Source organism: Schistocerca americana, chromosome 8 (assembly GCF_021461395.2).
Source record: "Schistocerca americana isolate TAMUIC-IGC-003095 chromosome 8, iqSchAmer2.1, whole genome shotgun sequence".
Classification (NCBI taxonomy): Eukaryota; Metazoa; Arthropoda; class Insecta; order Orthoptera; family Acrididae; genus Schistocerca; species Schistocerca americana.
In genome coordinates, this window is record NC_060126.1 from 128285506 (window position 1) to 128303161 (window position 17656).

The window sequence follows — 17656 nt, forward strand, 5'->3', positions numbered from 1 at the left end:
GCTCAGAGCCATTTGATACTCTTTAGCAAAACTCTCTGAAAAATTTTCGTTTCATTTTTACTGTCTTAAAATGCATTTTTCGGATGTACTATTTTTCTTTCCTTGATTGTCCTTTCCTTAGACTCATCTGTTCACTAATTTCCAAGGGATATCTGTCCTCAGAAATTCAGTCTTACTAATTGTTTGTGCCTTAGCGAAACCTTATGTCAGCTCTCCAGAAACTTTCAGCAACTATGCTCTCCTGCCAGCTCTAATGACGTGGTGCCCTTGTCCCCCCTTCCCCCTCCCTTTCCTCCCTATGCAACAATGGTAGCTTCTTGCCTTCAGGTGGTCCTACAAATTCTAATGTCAGTGCTTAGTTGAAACTGATATATCTTGAGATCTAACTCTCAAATCACAAAGCATGTTTTCACAAAACTTACTGTAATCAAATTGTATGCCCATCATCCTGTGACTGCATATACTTATCACTCTCCTTCATTATTTTAATTTATCGAGAGATTAGCTATGAGTTTGCTGAGCATGCAAAGTGGAAGAATCTACCACTGTCATGTCTCAATCTTCTCACATTGTTTTTGAAACTTCCATGAGCTCTGAATATCGGTACATGATAAACTTCTCTTTCCTTTATTTCTACATCATGTAGGTATATTTTACTTTCTCACATTTTCTCCTGGCCCCAACTGTTCACAGCCTTCAATTCTGGCATTTGCATTTCCTTTACCAAGTCTTACCAGTTTTTAGAACACCCCCCAACATTTAGCACTATATATCTTAAGAAAACATGCACTGATAGTAACACCAGTTAATTCCAATACAACATATTTCAGTAAGAGTATCTCTTTATGCTATGTATGTAGTGTTATCACAGTTACTTTGTCGTACCACTTAACACTTCGCATCTAACTTCACCACACAGTTTCACATGCTAGTGCTGGTGTGTTAACCTATAAGATATGAGGTAAGTGATTATGATCCTCCACCTTGAGATGTAACCCTAGGCATGGGACAAAAGAGAGTATTGCTGTCCGCCATGTCTGCCATGACACCTTCTTTCTCATCAACACCATGGTCCACTTCAATTGCTACTCCAGAGCCCTCTTTCTCAAGATGTGAGCTAGGTTCATATATCTCAGAATATAAGCCTCACAATGACACCTGAATGGTACCATTTTCCACCCCATGTAACAAAGGTTGTTTTCTAACTACACACAGATTAATTTGTTATGCTGCATTTTCCAAATACTTTCAGAATAATTTTAGTCATGACTTTAGTGATGGAAGCTTACCATTATTGCTCATTATGATTTACTCTGTTCAAGGAATACCACTCATGACTCCATAGACTTTTTTCCCTGTCCATTAATGTACTTTTTTGTTTTTCATAGACTGAAAATGATACTTTCTTGTATGCATTTGCTACATTTACTCAATCACTAGATCTTTTTATATTTACACTCCTGAGTCCACCTATTCTGGTGCTCCACACTGCTCAGTCTCTTATTTCCTTAGCCAATCACATAAAATATACAGGTCACACACCTGTCTGTGACACAAATCACTCATCTTCTTAACATCAGATCCTTGCAATCGTATATATTACACATTCCGCACTGTTACTTTAGTTCCAAGTAACATTTGTATTATATTTATTCCTCTTGTAACCTATTTTACTTAAACCATAAAAACACTGTTCATACTTGTATATCAGAGTGTTACTTCCAATGTTGTGATTTACCCAGAATTTTGTCTTGTTTTCACTTCATGTCCCCCTTGTTATTTTCTCTGTATTTCAAAACTCTATTCACACTGTTCTACTTTTGGGATTTTACATTTATCATGATATCCTCATGACATCCTGTATCCAACCATTGACTTACTTCACATATTCTCTTGCCATTTTAATGACTTCCCCACTTCAATTGTCTATATGCACATACTGAAGATTATCAACAATATATTAAACAAAAGAGGAAGAGAATAGAAGAAGGAAAGAATGCATTGTTCTACCCAGCTCAAGTACGCACAGTCGCCTCACTGTGAAGTTTCCCATAGAGCAGGAAGCCTCATACCCTTTTTAATGTGCCTCATCCACCATCCCTTGATCAACTTTCCACGGATCTGTTTCTGGTCTTCCTTCCAGAGGATAACTCTTACATCCTTTTTCTGCTTCCCTTTGAACTCCAAAACAATATAAACTTATATAACTTATATTTCATACTTCTTTTTCGGTACAACCTTTGGTCCTACTTGGAAGTTCAAAATTTCCCAGAAATGGCTCCTTTTACTAAAAAAATTGTGTTACTACTGCCTTTTCCTAAGTAAACTCAGCATGAACAGGTGCTATGAAGTTCTAGTGGTACCAAAATGGGCGCCTTGTCATCCTCAGCCCACAGGCATCAATGAATATGGATGTGGAGGGGCATGTGGTCAGCACATCGCACTCCTGACCGTTAGTCAGTTTACATGACCGGAGCTGCTACTTCTCCAACAAGTAGCTCCTCAGTTTGCCTCAAAAGGGCTGAGTACACCCCACTTACCAACAGCGCTCAACAGACCGTCCAAGTTCTAGTTCACTCTGACAGTGTTTAACTACGCTGATCTGATGACTGCCTTTTCCTGCATGCTGATATTTTGTTAGAAAACGAATATTTGCATACTTGGAAATACACATGGTTTATTAGTTACTGGTTCAACACAAAGCACGTACAACAACAACAACAACAACATACAGAGAAACCACACACATGTGCATATTACTAACCACTGAACATGAAATACTGACTTTAGTTATTAAAGAACGCCAAAGATGTAAAATACATTAACACTCTCCCTTATTTAATAACTTGCAAAGTCTAATCTTATTACATAAATACTGATATCTAATCGAAAACAGAGGCTTTTTTAGTATATCAGCAAGTTGTTCTACAGTATCTACTTTTGCAACTATGATTTCATAAGCACTAAATAGTTCACAAACAAAGAAATGCCTTATATGAATATGCTTCGTTCTTCAGTGAAACTTGGGATTCTGGGCAAGCCAGATAGCAGCTTCATTGTCAACCTCCAGAACTGGTGTTGCCTCCAATTGGTCCAATTCTGTCAGAATCTTCTTGATCCAGACAATTTCCTGAGCAGCTTCACTGGCAGCCACAACCTCAGCTTCAGTTGCGGATATGGCAGCAGAAGATTGCCTTTGACTAACCCAGGTGATGGGTACCCCAGAGTACAGACAAAGGACACCAGATGTTGAGAGCCCAGAGCCAAGATCACCACCAATGTGGTCAGCATCACTAGAACACTCTAAAACCTGCTTCCTAGAATTGTTTTTATATAAAAGTCCATAATTTGTTGTGCCTCTCAGGTATTGTAAGATTCTTTTAACTTTCACTACATCACAATCTGTTGATTTCATGATACAACACTGACAGCATATGCAATGTCAGGACGTCTCCCACACATCAGAAACATCAGTACTCCAACAGCTTGACTGTATGGAAATTCAGAGTTGCAAGGACTTTCTTCTGTATCATTGTCATTTATAATGGGTGTAGTTACAGCCTTGCAGTTCTTCATGTTGAAATGCTCTGGTGTTTTCCTGTGTAATGAGTCTGACTTACACATACAGTTCCACATTCTTGTTGGTCAATTTCCAGACCTAAGAAAAATGATGCAGGCACTGAAGTAATTTTAAACTCTTCTCTTAAATCACTGACAATGTCTTCAAATTCCTGTTCACTGTGAGCTGCAATCAGACCATCATCAACATAAAGCACAAGGAATATTTTCTTACAGCCTTACTGTCTCACAAAAAGACATGGATCAGCTTCACTCCTCAGAAAGCCCAGTTTAGTGAGATGATTACTGTACTTCTAATTCCAGCAATGCAGAGCCTGTTTCAGTCTGTATGGACTTTTCTTCAAGCAACATACTCTCCCAGACCCATCATCACATCCTTGAGGTTGTTGCATATAAATGGTTTCTTTTAAATCAATATAAATGCTCTCCCTTGCAGCAACACTTAGCAGTGCTCTGAATGTGCTCTGAATGTCTGCTCATAGTCAACTCCTCTCTGCTGTGAATAACCCTTAATCACCAATCTTGCCTTGAATTTATTGACTGAGCCATCAGCATTTGTTTGAATTTATACACCGATCTATTAGGAATGGACATCTTTGCATATGGTAGGTCAACCACATCCCTCGTTTCATTTTCTTGAAGAGCTTTTATTTCAGAATCCATAACTTCCTTCCAGAAATCGTTTTGAACAGACTTCATGGCATCGCTGTATGTTTCTGGTTCTTGGAAAGATATTGAGAGGTTCATTACATAATCATTAAACTTTTGTGGAGGTCTGAGGGTTAACCGATCACGCAGACATGGTAAAGCTTCTGCACTTGTGTCTTCCTGATCTTCCTCCTGAGGGTCTTCATCTACACCCAAGGAACTGCCATCCTCTTCACTCTCACTATCAATACCATTGGTCTTCAGTCTGAGGTACTGGATCCTGATGACTGAAAACATTCACTGGAAGAGTTGAACTTTTCTCACTCTTCAGTGGCCTCTCCTCGAAGATGACATCTCATGACCTAATGAGTGTGCACACCTCTCCACAATAAATTCTGTAACCCTCATTGTGATCATATTCAATAAGGACACATTTCAGTGCTTTTCGGTCCATGTTCCTCCTCTGTTGTTTTGGAATATGAGCATAGCAAGTGCAGCCTGTCACCTGCGGATGTTTCAGGCTTGGCTTCCTTCCATACCACAATTCATATGAATATGTTCCTGGAATACTGGAAGGCCCTTTTCGGTTTAGAATGTAGGTTGTGGTGTTCACCATCTCTGCCCAAAGTTTCTGTGGAATGTTTGCATGTGCATGCATTATGGCCCTGGCAGTTTCCACAACTGTGCAGTTCTCTCTTTCACTGCACCCGTTTTGTTCTGGAGTGTAAGGCATTGTGAGGCGTTGAATTACACCCTCTTTGTGAAGAATCTCTTTTGCTTGTTTGTTGTCAAATTCTTTCCCATTATCACTCAGAAGTTCCTTGATGGTATGTCCAGCAGCTTTTGCTTCAGCTATTAACTGCCTTAACTTTTCTGCAGACTTTTCTTGCATGAAATATGTTGCCCTAAACTTTGTACAATCATCTTTGAAAAGAACAAAATACCAGTGCCCTGACACAGAAGGTACTTGAAACGGACCACATACATCAGCGTGAATAAGTTCACCTGGTTCTGCTGTCCTCTTTCTGTTGTCAAATGGCAAACGAAGAGCCTTGACATAAATACAGCCTTCACAAAGTTCACTGTCAATTTCCACCTCATTATTTAACTCGCTACAAAGTACAGACTTCACATGGCGGCTTGTTCTGGTTTCCAAATGTTTCATGATAAAGCTGCAACGTATTGTCTCTGCTAGTGGTATTAACTGCGCTGAGGGAGCTAGGTTTCACATTTCTTACAGCAAGTTTAAAATGGCCTACAAAGCAATCACAGACAACTGCCAATCTAGTAACATTATCAATCGTAAGATGACAAATTTCTGCAGTTTATGTGAATTTACTTTCTGGATGTTTATCCTTTATTGCAAGAACAGATAATAGATTGTTGTGAATCTGAGGTACATACCATACATCTGTCAAGGTAATTCTGTTCCATTTTCCTCCAACTGCTGCTTTAATGTCTATTGAACCTTTTTCCAATTGCTTCAATTATGTCACCATTAGCTGTAGTAACTGACTGTTTTGTTAGAAAACGCTGAAATGTTTTGAAACAATTCCTGTCATTTGTAATATGACTTGTTGCACCATTGTCTATATACCAGTCATCATTTCTACATTCAGAGTTCATCACAGAAGATGTCATAGCAAGAAGTAGCATATTTGTATCTGTGGTAGCTGGTTTTGGAGGTTTGCCATCCGCTGCCCACTTTCTGCACACTTTAATTGTATGGTTAGGTTTCTTGCAGTAATTACATATTAATTTCTTTTTATCTGTTGGATTTACTTGCTGAAATGACAGCCTTGATGAGTCTGTAGTGAGGGCTTCTTGTTTACTAAAATCACCCTCCTTTGTACTCAGAGCTTTTTCATATGCACACAATTGATTTGTTAAATTATCAATTGTTCTGTCATCTCTATATGTTAGCATCCAACTAGATTTAAACCAAAAATAGTCTTCTGGTAGTGTTCCTTATATTTTACAAATAAAAGACAAATCAGGCATTTCTGAATTATTTACGATATCTTTGGTCATTTCTGGTTTCAATTCACTCCACAAATATTTCTGTTAGGAAATATGTGTCACAATATCATCTTCAGGAGCCTTTTTGTAACTAAAGAACTCCAAACAAAGGTTGTACACTTTGTCTTCAGAGACACCATCAAATATTTTGTGTGATTCTGTCCACACTTCATACGCTGTATTTAGATGCATTATTTTCTGTTAAGTTTTTTCCAACATATTTGTAGTCAAAACAAGTAGAGCGTTGCTGTCTACTTTGTTAAAAGCTTCTAAAGCACTTTTATAGATCGCCCTTTGTTCAACGGTAGCACTTTCTGAAATAATACTAGGTTTCACTGTCCTGCCTTCCACAACATCAAGTGCACCAGGAATTCCTCATAGACAAATACTTATTTTGTATTTCCAAATGTTCCAATTTGTTTTGCCTTCCACAACTCCGATGTTGATAATTCTCATTGAATCCATAGTGGTTGCATGGAATTAACAACTTCAAAAATGTCTTCTTGGAGATAACTTTAAAAACCTTTTGCACAGAGCTACGTTATTATTTTTGTACAAGTGTCCTTTTAACACACACCTGGGCCCATAACCTGCTGAGATTTTCTTAGAAAAAAAAATATTTGCACATTTGGAAATACATGTGGTTCATGGTGTGGGTTCCTGTAGTCATGTCCTAGTTCATGAACCACGGGCAACGTATGAGTGGCCAAGTAAGTGGTCCCGACAGTCGGGATACCAGTTACTTTGGAATAAGGCTGGGCATCTCGGACATATTCTGAGTCGTGGTCACCTTTGTGCTCATACGGCAAAGACTACTAAATCCACCAGTTAGTCCCTCAGCGGTTAGGGGTAAAACCCAATGGGACTCGGGGCAAGTAAGGCTAGCAACCTGCTTCCCTGGTACTTTAAATATGATGCTGGCAACAATCAGAGCAAAATGCCTCGGACCTTTGGAGGTGACGGAGTCCCACCTCTAACTGACAAACCAGGGACTCCAAAGATACGACTTGGCAAACAAATGGTAATGAGATGGGGAGCTATTAATATCAATTGGGGGCTACTCTGGGAAGAAGGTAGAGCTGGCAGAGGCTGCAAGTAAGATGGGGCTGGACGTTTTAGCTGTTAGTGACATTCGGGTAAGGGGTGAGAAAGAAGAGGAAGTGGGAGAATACAAGGTCTACCTGTCAGGAGTCAAAGCAGGAATAGCACAATGGGGTGTAGGGCTTTACATCAGGAAAGAAATGGAACCCAGCGTAGTTGCAATAAGGTATGTAAACGAACGACTGATGTGGATAGATTTGACAGTGTCTAGCAAGAAATTAGGATTGTGTCAGTATATTCGCATTGTGAAGGGACAGATCAAGATAAGATGGATAGTTTTTATGAGGCACTCAGTGATGTAGTTGTTAGAGTAAAGGACAAGGACAGTGTTCTGCTCATGGGTGATTTTAACGCCAGGATTGGAAATCGAACAGAAGGGTATGAAAAGGTTATGGGTAAATTTGGAGAGGATATGGAGGCCAACCCCCCCCCCATGAACCATGGACCTTGCCGTTGGTGGGGAGGCTTGCGTGCCTCAGCGATACAGATGGCCGTACCGTAGGTGCAACCACAACGGAGGGGTATCTGTTGAGAGGCCAGACAAACGTGTGGTTCCTGAAGAGGGGCAGCAGCCTTTTCAGTAGTTGCAAGGGCAACAGTCGGGATGATTGACTGATCTGGCCTTGTAACAATAACCAAAACGGCCTTGCTGTGCTGGTACTGCGAACGGCTGAAAGCAAGGGGAAACTACAGCCGTAATTTTTCCCGAGGGCATGCAGCTTTACTGTATGATTACATGATGATGGCGTCCTCTCGGGTAAAATATTCCGGAGGTAAAATAGTCCCCCATTCGGATCTCCGGGCGGGGACTACTCAAGAGGATGTCGTTATCAGGAGAAAGAAAACTGGCATTCTACGGATCGGAGCGTGGAATGTCAGATCCCTTAATCGGGCAGGTAGGTTAGAAAATTTAAAAAGGGAAATGGATAGGTTGAAGTTAGATATAGTGGGAATTAGTGAAGTTCGGTGGCAGGAGGAACAAGACTTCTGGTCAGGTGACTACAGGGTTATAAACACAAAATCAAATAGGGGTAATGCAGGAGTAGGTTTAATAATGAATAGGAAAATAGGAATGCGGGTAAACTACTACAAACAGCATAGTGAACGCATTATTGTGGCCAAGATAGATACGAAGCCCACACCTACTACAGTAGTAGAAGTTTATATGCCAACTAGCTCTGCAGATGACGAAGAAATTGAAGAAATGTATGATGAAATAAAAGAAATTATTCAGATTGTGAAGGGAGACGAAAATTTAATAGTCATGGGTGACTGGAATTCGAGTGTAGGAAAAGGGAGAGAAGGAAACATAGTAGGTGAATATGGATTGGGGGACAGAAATGAAAGAGGAAGCCGCCTGGTAGAATTTTGCACAGAGCACAACATAATCATAACTAACACTTGGTTTAAGAATCATGAAAGAAGGTTGTATACATGGAAAAACCCTGGAGATACTAAAAGGAATCAGATAGATTATATAATAGTAAGACAGAGATTTAGGAACCAGGTTTTAAATTGTAAGACATTTCCAGGGGCAGATGTAGACTCTGACCACAATCTATTGGATATGATCTGTAGATTAAAACTGAAGAAACTGCAAAAAGGTGGGAATTTAAGGAGATGGGACCTGGATAAACTAAAAGAACCAGAGGTTGTACAGAGATTCAGGGAGAGCATAAGGGAGCAATTGACAGGAATGGGGGGAAATAAATACAGTAGAAGAAGAATGGGTAGCTTTGAGGGATGAAGTAGTGAAGGCAGCAGAGGATCAAGTAGGTAAAAAGACGAGGGCTAGTAGAAATCCTTGGGTAACAGAAGAAATATTGAATTTAATTGATGAAAGGAGAAAATATAAAAATGCAGTAAGTGAAACAGGCAAAAAGGAATACAAACGTCTCAAAAATGAGATCGACAGGAAGTGCAAAATGGCTAAGCAGGGATGGCTAGAGGACAAATGTAAGGATGTAGAGGCCTATCTCACTAGGGGTAAGATAGATACCGCCTACAGGAAAATTAAAGAGACCTTTGGAGATAAGAGAACGACTTGTATGAATATCAAGAGCTCAGATGGAAACCCAGTTCTAAGCAAAGAAGGGAAAGCAGAAAGGTGGAAGGAGTATATAGAGGGTCTATACAAGGGCGATGTACTTGAGGACAATATTATGGAAATGGAAGAGGATGTAGATGAAGATGAAATGGGAGATATGATACTGCGTGAAGAGTTTGACAGAGCACTGAAAGACCTGAGTCGAAACAAGGCCCCCGGAGTAGACAATATTCCATTGGAACTACTGACGGCCGTGGGAGAGCCAGTCCTGACAAAACTCTACCATCTGGTGAGCAAGATGTATGAAACAGGTGAAATACCCTCAGACTTCAAGAAGAATATAATAATTCCAATCCCAAAGAAAGCAGGTGTTGACAGATGTGAAAATTACCGAACTATCAGTTTAATAAGTCACAGCTGCAAAATACTAACACGAATTCTTTACAGACGAATGGAAAAACTAGTAGAAGCCAACCTCGGGGAAGATCAGTTTGGATTCCGTAGAAACACTGGAACACGTGAGGCAATACTGACCTTACGACTTATCTTAGAAGAAAGATTACGGAAAGGCAAACCTACGTTTCTAGCATTTGTAGACGTAGAGAAAGCTTTTGACAATGTTGACTGGAATACTCTCTTTCAAATTCTAAAGGTGGCAGGGGTAAAATACAGGGAGCGAAAGGCTATTTACAATTTGTACAGAAACCAGATGGCAGTTATAAGAGTCGAGGGACATGAAAGGGAAGCAGTGGTTGGGAAGGGAGTAAGACAGGGTTGTAGCCTCTCCCCGATGTTGTTCAATCTGTATATTGAGCAAGCAGTAAAGGAAACAAAAGAAAACTTCGGAGTAGGTATTAAAATCCATGGAGAAGAAATAAAAACTTTGAGGTTCGCTGATGACATTGTAATTCTGTCAGTGACAGCAAAGGACTTGGAAGAGCAGTTGAATGGAATGGACAGTGTCTTGAAAGGAGGATATAAGATGAACATCAACAAAAGCAAAACAAGGATAATGGAATGTAGTCTAATTAAGTCGGGTGATGCTGAGGGAATTAGATTAGGAAATGAGGCACTTAAAGTAGTAAAGGAGTTTTGCTATTTGGGGAGCAAGATAACTGATGATGGTCGAAGTAGAGAGGATATAAAATGTAGGCTGGCAATGGCAAGGAAAGCGTTTCTGAAGAAGAGAAATTTGTTAACATCCTGTATTGATTTAAGTGTCAGGAAGTCATTTCTGAAAGTATTCGTATGGAGTGTAGCCATGTATGGAAGTGAAACATGGACGATAAATAGTTTGGACAAGAAGAGAATAGAAGCTTTCGAAATGTGGTGCTACAGAAGAATGCTGAAGATTAGATGGGTAGATCACATAACTAATGAGGAAGTTTTGAATAGGATTGGGGAGAAGAGAAGTTTGTGGCACAACTTGACCAGAAGAAGGGATCGGTTGGTAGGACATGTTCTGAGGCATCAAGGGATCACCAATTTAGTATTGGAGGGCAGCGTGGAGGGTAAAAATCGTAGAGGGAGACCAAGAGATGAATACACTAAGCAGATTCAGAAGGATGTAGGTTGCAGTAGGTACTGGGAGATGAAAAAGCTTGCACAGGATAGAGTAGCATGGAGAGCTGTATCAAACCAGTCTCAGGACTGAAGACCACAACAACAACAACATGGAGGCCAACAGGAACGGGAAACAACTCTTGGATTTCTGTGCCAGTATGGGCTTAGTAATCACAAACTCCTTTTTTAAACAGAAGAACATTCACCGGTATACTTGGGAATGGAGGGGAACCAGATCTGTCATTGACTATATAATAACAGATCAGGAATTCAGGAAGGCTGTGAGGTACACACGTGTATTCAGGGAATTCTTTGATGACACTGATCATTATTTAATCTGCAGTGAAATTGGGATTGTGAGGCCGAAAGTGCAGGAGGTCAGGTCCATATGTAGGAGGATAAGAGTGGAGAAACTTCAGGATAAGGAAATCAGGCACAAGTACATAACAGCGATCTCAGAAAGGTACCAGTTAGTTGAATGTAGTCAATTACAGTCATTGGAAAAGGAATGGACAAGGTACAGGGACACAGTACTAGAAGTGGCTAAAGAATGTCTTGTAATAGCAGTGTGTAAAAGTAGGGTGAAGCAAACAGCTTGGTGGAATGATACAGTCAAGGCAGCCCGTAAAAGGAAAAAGAAGGCGTATCAAAAATGGCTACAAACCAGAACCCAGGTAGACAGAGAAAATTATGTTGAGGAAAGAAACAAAGCCAAACAGATAATTGCAGCATCAAAGAAGAAATCGTGAGAAGACTTTGGAAACAGGTTGGACGCTATGGGTCAAGCTGCTGGAAAACCATTCTGGAGTGTAATCAGCAGTCTTCGAAAGGGAGGTAAGAAGGAAATGACAAGTATTTTGGACAGGTCAGGAAAACTGCTGGTGAATCCTGTGGATGCCTTGGGCAGATGGAGGGAATATTTTGAAGAGTTGCTCAATGTAGGTGAAAATGCGATCAGTAATGTTTCAGATTTAGAGGTAGAATGGGATAGGAATGATGATGGAAATAGGATCACATTTGAGGAAGTGGAAAAAATGGTCAATAGATTGCAGTGCAATAAAGCAGCTGGGGTGGATGAAATTAAGTCGGAACTCATCAAATTCAGTGGAATGTCAGGTTTTAAATGGCTACACAGGATAATTGAAATGGCCTGGGAGTCGGGACAGGTTCCATCAGACTGGACAAAAGCAGTAATCACACCAATCTTTAAACATGGAAACAGAAAAGATTGTAACAACTATAGAGATATCTCTTTAATCAGCGTTGTGGGTAAAATCTTCTCAGGTATTGTTGAAAGGAAAGTGCAAGTATTAGTTGAGGACCAATTGGATGAAAATCAGTGTGGGTTTAGGCCTCTTAGAGGTTGTCAGGACCAGATCTTTAGCTTACAGCAAATAATGGAGAAGTGTTATGAGTGGAACAGGGAATAGAAGTGTTATGAGTGGAACAGGGAATTGTATCTATGCTTTATAGATCTAGAAAAGGCATATGACCGGGTTCCTAGGAGGAAGTTATTGTCTGTTCTACAAGATTATGGAATAGGAGGCAAACTTTTGCAAGCAATTAAAGGTCTTTATATGGATAGTCAGGCAGCAGTTAGAGTTGATGGTAAATTGAGTTCATGGTTCAGAGTAGTTTCAGGGGTAAGACAAGGCTGCAACCTGTCTCCACTGTTGTTCATATTATTTATGGATCATATGTTGAAAACAATAGACTGACTGGGTGAGATTAAGATATGTGAACACAAAATAAGCAGTCTTGCATATGCGGATGACTTAGTTGTGATGGCAGATTCGATTGAAAGTTTGCAAAGTAATATTTCAGAGCTAGATCAGAAATGTAAGGACTATGGTATGAAGATTAGCATCTCCAAAACGAAAGTAATGTCAGTGGGAAAGAAATATAAACGGATTGAGTGCCAAATAGAAGGAACAAAGTTAGAACAGGTGGACGGTTTCAAGTACTTAGGATGCATATTCTCACAGGATGGCAACATAGTGAAAGAACTGGAAGCGAGGTGTAGCAAAGCTAATGCAGTGAGCGCTCAGCTACGATCTACTCTCTTCTACAAGAAGGAAGTCAGTACCAAGACTAAGTTATCTGTGCACCGTTCAATCTTTCGACCAATTTCGTTGTACGGGAGCGAAAGCTGGGTGGATTCAGGTTACCTTATCAACAAGGTTGAGGTTACGGATATGAAAGTAGCTAGGATGATTGCAGGTACTAGTAGATGGGAACAATGGCAGGAGGGTGTCCACAATGAGGAAATCAAAGAAAAACTGGGAATGAACTATATAGATGTAGCAGTCAGGGCGAACAGGCTTAGACGGTGGGGTCATGTTACACGCATGGGAGAAGCAAGGTTACCCAAGAGACTCATGGATTCAGCAGTAGAGTGTAGGAGGAGTCGGGGCAGACCGAGGAGAAGGTACCTGGATTCGGTTAAGAATGATTTTGAAGTAATAGGTTTAACATCAGAAGAGGCACCAATGTTAGCACTGAATAGGGGATCATGGAGGAATTTTATAAGGGGGGCTATGCTCCAGACTGAACACTGAAAGGCATAATCAGTCTTAAATGATGATGATGATGATGATTGGAAATACATATGGTTTATTAGGTACCGGTTCAACACAAAGTACGTACAACAAGAAAAACAATATACAGAAAAACCACACACAGGTGCGTATTACCAACATTAGCACTGCATGTACATTATTATACAACACCGCTCGACATTTACATCACAACAATTTATATTAAAGAATTGATACCTATGATCATGTTAACACAGTTTCTGAATTCTCAAACATGTGCAATTCTGTGACCACAACTTTGAACTGCAAGAGTAGTTTGACTTCATGTTGGATTGTTTTTGGACACCATCCCTGTAGCACCAAAAATTTTAACGTTACAGGTCAGCTGTAGTACTGTGTTCATTTTGCTAGGTGAAGTCACTGAAATCTGTGAACAGCTGTCAACCAGTACCTCACTTTCTAAGCCACCTACTGCTACTTTTACAATCGGATTGACATCAGCTGAAATGGGCACCAGCTCTCCCCCACAAAACAACTCTTTTATTTTGGCTTTTTTTTTTTTACCCAACTCAGTCACAGGCATCGAATTTCTATCTTTGCTCTTCCTATTCACTATTGAGTGTGGGAGTCTAAAAGCACACTGCATGAGTGCTGTCCAACCTTGATGGCAGTCATATTTGGCATCTCCATCAAATACGAATTTATAAATCATATTAGTGCTGTCCAGAGGCACTCTTGTGTTTTGTAATGAACATTCTTATTTGAATTCTCTCCCTTGCAGTTCAGAAGTGCTTGCTTCCTTGCAGTCTTTCATATACTGTTCTGGAGCCTGAAGTCCTCACACTTGCCACATCAACGAATTTTTACTTCTTATTGTTCCTGTTCCAGTCAGTTGCTTTCTGTCAAACTGTCACACTATCCCAATAGTACCAGCAGCATTTAATCCATCAGTTATGTCATAATAATAAATGGGGTGCAAGTCAGGTGACTCTTCTCACACGCTCAGTGGTGCAGGAATGTCTCCCCCACTCATTAGTGTCTCCATTCTTACAAAGTTCAATAGAACTTCCCATCAGCTGCCCAACCAAGCTATTCAGCAATCTTGTTCCCCCACTGAGTGCACCTCCTCCCCACCAAGGTCACCTGTGGCAGCTGCTATATACACTTTATTTATGTTCCTCACTATTACTTGCCATTTTTCTACTTCAAACTGGTCATCAGAATGATTGAAATTCTGTTGCCTGCCATGCACATCATCATAAGTGGCATGAGTCTTCCACCTTCCCGCAGCTCCTGTGTTATATTTTGCACTGTACTGTAAGGGCCATGAGAATATTAGACTCTTTCAAGAAAATGTTCATAATTCTCGTAATTGTCATGGAGTGGTGCTACAAGTTCTCACCAAACACAGAATGGTAACAAAAGTTTTATACCCACAACAACAACTGTACAGCCACCCCACATCAGTACTTACAGATTGCCTTCATTGTGCCCTGGACAGGTTGAACTAGTCTTCGATCCAGAAATGTATGAGCAGTTCTCACTGAATTGCTGTAGACCAATATTCTTTCAAAAATTGGACCTTGATAATTTGTAAATTATTACAGTACTTAGTTACATCATTCACTTGTCTAAAGACAGCATCTTTGAATTGCTCTGCTGTAAAAGAAACAGACAGCGAATGAGTTGTAGAAAAGGTAGTAAGAGCAACTTGACTTTCTGCGAGTTGTATCCAAGGCTATATCCTCAAAGTCTTATGTGGATGGCCTCATCCGCAGCTGGTTCCATGGCTAAGTAAAGATGAGGACAGCAACCAGGCAACAGTCGGTTACTGCTTCACAGTGGGCTAATAGCAACTTGTCCAGAAACACATGGAAGTATGACTTCTTGACATGGCTGGAAGTACGAGAAGATTGTACTGAAAGATGTTAGGCGATTAGCCAGTTTCATCCATAGCTAGTTTCACACTCTTGGATATTATGGTGCAACTTAATGGTATAAATAGTAACAAACATTATGAGCACAATGAAACAAACAAAAATTAACAAAATATAGGCACTAGTAACTTCACTAGGCAAAAATTAATTTATATCATTACCTTTGTCAAAGTATCATTAACCATAAAGCCACATGACAAGATTAAAATGTGAGGATGCCCCTAGTATAACTATAAAATGTAGAAACTGTAGCTTATACGTTTGAAATCCGTGGTAACAGCTAAAGAGGCGAAACTTCTAAAATGTAATAATTGTTTCCAGTTTAAAATTTGTTTCATACTTGGAAACTGACTCCTTTTGATGAACTGTTCCTTGTGATATGCACCTCCCTCTACTCTTTATGTGTAAGGTCTATGTGTTTTGGCATAAAACTTGAAATTTGACGTTTCACTTATGTGGCATAGGCACCAGCACTTAAATCAGTGTCTTTGTTGTCCACAGGTGTGCTCGGTTGTCTTGGACACTCCTAATGTCCCCTGTGACAGGTCAGCCAGCAGCGACAAAGTCATTAGTATCGGGGTGGACACCCACCTTCCAGGCAACGAGAACAGCAGCTCATCATCGACGATGTTTTCTTTTTCTATTGTGGTGGGCATCCGCATACTATAAGCGCAGCCAATACACTAGCAGCACCACGTGTCGACGTCACGGGCACAGAGAAGACATCACCTATTGGCTGGAGACGCTGTGGCTCTGCTGTTACCACAACAGAAACATTACATCATTGTGAGGCTACATCAGTACAGTCAGAAATGTTTACCTGGCATTTAAAACTGATTTTTGTTTACAATAAACAAATTATTTGAGCAACATGAGAATACTCATTGAGAGTAACGTATCATTGTTTAATAGTTCGCGTAACAACCTTCACTGAGATCAGTTTAGGGCATCTGTTTTAGCTTTGTACTAGAGCGTTAGTTACACGACGATACATGCATTGGCCTATTCACTTTCATTCAGCATCTTGTTCCATCAGAAATTTAACAGCATTCTTGAAGGTGTTCACTGCCAACCACTTAGCCTATCTGTAGCAGTGTATATTATGCGTCATCAACCTCACAATTTCTTTATGGCAGAACTCTCAATACAGACAAAGTTTCCAGAGCTTCATGTTTTCGAAGCCATCTTCAGAGTATAACAGTCCTAGATCGAGAGATAATGCCTGAGAAAAGAAACTTATAATAGAGAAGAATTTATCTGTGGTCGTCACAGACACAGCTACAAACTAATAATCCTGACTTTTTTCCCATGGAAATCTTAACACTTAAACATCCCTCTTGACATATTCTGCCTGAGAAAGGCCACACCAGTTAAGTTACCACACTGTATTCATTCGCTTCATCACAGATATTTCACATGAAAAGTCAAAATAAAAAGGAAATCATTTCATGCTTGGCAGAGCGAGTGCACCAGCATACATCATTGGTTCAGTAAATGACGTGTCACAGTCACATGACTGGCCATCGGTCCCTATCAACCGACTTCCACAATTGGTGGCCAGAGTCTGGTGTGACATAGGCAAACTCTAGAGCACAATGTTTTGAGCTGGACCACAGCCAACAGCTCTTTCACACATTTTTTGATCTTTTTCTATTGCTGAAAGTCAGAAAGTGAAACACATTATTTTTACTCTTCCATTGTAGCAAAATGATACCTTTAGCTTTTAGGGGAATGTAAATACATGTCAGGTATTGCACATCACATAGCAGATATCCACTGCTGTACCAAAACACTATTTCTGGGAAGTTGAATCTTCCCCCAAGTGGTGAGAGGTGGTAATAGCTAATGCATCCTGGAACATTGTCTAACATGATTGTTTTCTTGGTGCAGGTGTTAATGGTGGGCAAAGGCATAATGTTATTGCGACATTATACTTGTTCCCCACGTTTGTCTTTCCAAAGGTGCATTCGGCACTGGCTTCTTTTTTATTCATATATATTACTTCTCAAGTCAACATCCCTTTTCTTCAAGACATGCTAATCGTACACAGATGACTGAGGCATCATTAGAAAATTTTTAATCGTTTCTCATACTGCATACCGGTTTTGTGCTAAGACTTACTATTTGTCGAAAATTTTGAACTATCGTAGGCAAAAGGGCACCATAGATGTCCGGCATCATACCTGTAGTTTGTGAAGCTAACCTCTTACTCACGAACAAGAAAC

The 17656-nt window shown here is 40.1% G+C and overlaps 1 long non-coding RNA gene across 2 annotated transcripts in view; it reads left to right on the forward strand.

The window, feature by feature from the left end:
* LOC124545414 overlaps nt 1-16301 on the forward strand; it is an 81940-nt gene extending 65639 nt beyond the window's left edge. For both annotated transcript variants that reach the window (XR_006967618.1, XR_006967617.1), the window contains exon 3: nt 15933-16301. This is a non-coding gene — a long non-coding RNA (uncharacterized LOC124545414). The remainder of the gene's footprint in view (nt 1-15932) is intronic.
* The last annotated feature ends 1355 nt before the right edge of the window (nt 16302-17656 follow it).